Raw genomic sequence first — 3,413 nt, 5'->3', positions numbered from 1 at the left:
TGTTTTATATTTTAAAGCTAAATTGTTTTAAAATTACCTAGGACTTGAGAGCAGATAACTTTTCATGTTTTCCCCTAGAAGCTATTGCTAAAAGGTTAGGCATTAAATATTTCCATTTGTCTTAATTTGTAAGTAAAAAATTTTATTAGAGATAAGAGAGGGAGAAAAGGTCAAAATAGGTGAGAGAGAACCCTACACAGGTTGAGATAATGCCTAAAATAATGAGCTCACCAGACTGTGCAGATATTCTTTGTATTTTGTAACATTCACTTTGGATAAATGGTCTTTCGCTGTTAATAAATGTATATCCTGCATATGATCTTGAATTGCATTTTCATTAAATTGACATACTCATTTATGCTTTAGAATTCCAGAATTGTGCCTTATTTGACAATTTTAGATGTTAAAAAAAAAAAGATAAAAAATAATGACATAACTAGACAGAGATTGTTAAACTTGAGACCATTTTTCTTACAGTGCAGCTGTGTTCTACTATTTCTTAGTTGTATCTACCTAATATGTAGAGAACATCCTCATATTTAAAATTAGACTGTCATGTTTCTGGCTTATTGCTCAACTTTAATATAAACAGCTCATTCTTCATCTGTTAAAGAAATAATTGGGTCTAGATTTCATTATTTCACTGTAAAACATGGTTGCCCCAGTCTCCTTGCCTGGAAGAGCCAGCATTTCTTGTTCTTGCTGTACAACTTTTGTTACTTTAACATTTGCTATCTTTTCATGTCTGGTTTTTTCCTCAAAATTACTGGTGTCTCTGGCTGGCTCATTTCCTATTAAGGAACAGAGGAATCCTATGCCTACAAATGACTTTGATTCATATATTAGAAGATTTTTAATTATCAGTTCATTTGATCTGCCCAGATTCAGAAATATGCATAACAGAACATTTGAGCCAACAATTTACAGAAAGCTATTGATTTGGTTATTTTGAAAACTAATCACAACATAAAGTTTCAGTACAAGAGTTCACATAATATTGCATTAAGACTTATGTGTAGTTTTCCCTGATAAATAGGTCTAGCAAACCACATGTGACTAATTTAAAATAAATAATATCAATATTGTTAGTTTGCTGGAAATTCTCACCTGTAATGAACTATATCACTCAGAATATAGCAGCGCTTTTAAGGCCATTTGTTGATCAGATGACATCAGGAAAGGCTTTGAAAAATACAAAGTGCTATATCAATTCGCAGTAGTAGTATTCACCATTTGTGTTAAACCTCACTTTACGTGAGACTGGACACGGACATTTAGAGTTCTTCCATCTCTATTGCTCTTTCACCTGTTGCCTCACAGTTGCTATTCAGTATTTTCCTACAAGGGGAATATGGGTTAGTCTATCAAATGAAGTAGTGATCATGGAAATGCTTTAATGACAAGTGCTACGTAAATGTAAGGCACCATATATGTATCCATGTTGGAGAAAGGAAAGGCACAGGGAAAAAAGTAGTAAGATTCTCCTCAAACATACAACTCAGTGATGAGGTGTCTTTTGCTTGCTTTTCAATGTTCTGACATTTTAAAAATCTATTTCTAAGGCAGAATTTTAAACACTATCTGCCAGAACCCATACTTGATTCTGTGTTTCTTTGCTTAACAAACATTCTTTTCTAACATGTCCTGGCCATATACTCTTTTTGTAATTTTCCCCACTTTAGCTAAGGAGGCAGAATCTAAAGAGCCTTCATAGTGGATCTTAGATGTGGAGTTGTCCCAGTGTCACTTCCACCATTCTAGGTATCTTCAATTTTATATTTTCTCCTCTTTCCATTCCCTCACTCTTACTATCTCCACATCCCCCCAAAATGTTTAAGACATAGATAGAATAATGGGGTTTAAGCTATAAAAATATTTCAAATAGCTTTTTGAATTACATAATTTTCAACTTTACCTTGGATTCTATCACGATTGCCCTTTTTCTCCTTCTGATCTTTATATTCCGCCAATTATCAAATTTTGATTATACAGGTGTTCAATAGATTAATTTCTAATAACCCTTTTTTGTGGTCCCATCATTGAATTCGATTGTATTCGAGTATAATTTCTGGTACTAGCTAGAAAAGTAAGGCATATTTCAGGATGTAATGTTTTCTAACCAAAGAAATTTCTATTTCTTAATTTAAGTGATTTTGAAACTTTCTGGTAGGGTAAGTGGTCATTCTTAGATTTTCATGTAAAAAACTCCTTTACCTTTTAAGGGATTGTCAGGATTCAGAAACTCAGCTTATATAACATTGTATAGTTCAGTTTTTTTTCTTATAAGTACTAGCAGTCATTTTAATACAGTAGAGCACTTTTGTGCTTTAGCTGAAAATTCTTTCACAGACAGTATTTGGATGGTATAATGAAGCAAAGAGAGAGTATTACTATGACATTTGGAAACATGATGCACAAACATGCTGATGCTGTTTAACCCCCTCTATTCCTCATTTTTCTATCTGCAAAATGAGAGAATTGTCACGAATCCGAGGATGTTTTTAGGATGTACATTTTATCAAATGTTAACTACATCTTTCAAAAGAAGATTTACAAAGAGAATTAAAAATGGAAGTCAATGAATAATCAATTGTACAAGTAACTGTCAATGCTTATTATTACAATGGAATATTCCTGTAGTGTATTTCAGAAAAGTTTCAACTAAGTATATATATAATGCAGATAAATACCTAGCTATTCCTTTTCAAGTCAGTTAATAGGTAAGTCATATTCATTGATTAATGTGATAAAAATAAACAGAATTTAAAGTGCACTGAATTCAGTGATATGAGCTACAATAGATTTTAAACTAATGGAAAAGCTTTTCAAAAAGACTTTTTGCTCAAATTTAAGAATAAGGGTTTCTGAAAAGAGCCCCCTTCCATTCCACTCCCCACCAGCACTTCCATTTTCTACTAAAAAAGATGCATGAAAATTGGTACCAACTGTAGTTTGGCAATGTGTACCAAGGTTTTTCACGATAGTTCATATTCTTTGACTAATTCAATTTCTAGAAATATATCCTAAAGATAAACAATTTAGTAAGACTTCTTTTTATATTCTGGATGATCTTTGTCATACATAGTTATTGCAAATATTTTTTCCTGATCTGTGCTTTGCGTTTTCATTTGTTTCAAAGATGTTATGTCTTTTTTTATGCTTAGTATTTTATATCCTAAGAATCTGCCTATGCCAAGGTCATTGAGGTTTTTTTTTTTTCTTCCTGTTTTCTTTCAGAGGTTTTTATAGTTTTACAGCATTTACATTTAGGTCTATCATTAATTTTGAGGGTTTTTTTTTTTTTTTTTTGGTATGTTGCGGAGTCTAAGGATCAAAATTTATTTTCTTCCCATACAGAAATCTAGCCAGAATCACTTGTTGAAAAGACTATCCTCTATTAAATTATCAGGTCA

This window comes from Pteropus vampyrus, unplaced genomic scaffold (genome assembly GCF_000151845.1).
Source record: "Pteropus vampyrus isolate Shadow unplaced genomic scaffold, Pvam_2.0 Scaffold108, whole genome shotgun sequence".
NCBI lineage: Eukaryota > Metazoa > Chordata > Mammalia > Chiroptera > Pteropodidae > Pteropus > Pteropus vampyrus.
This window is presented reverse-complemented; position numbering follows the sequence as displayed.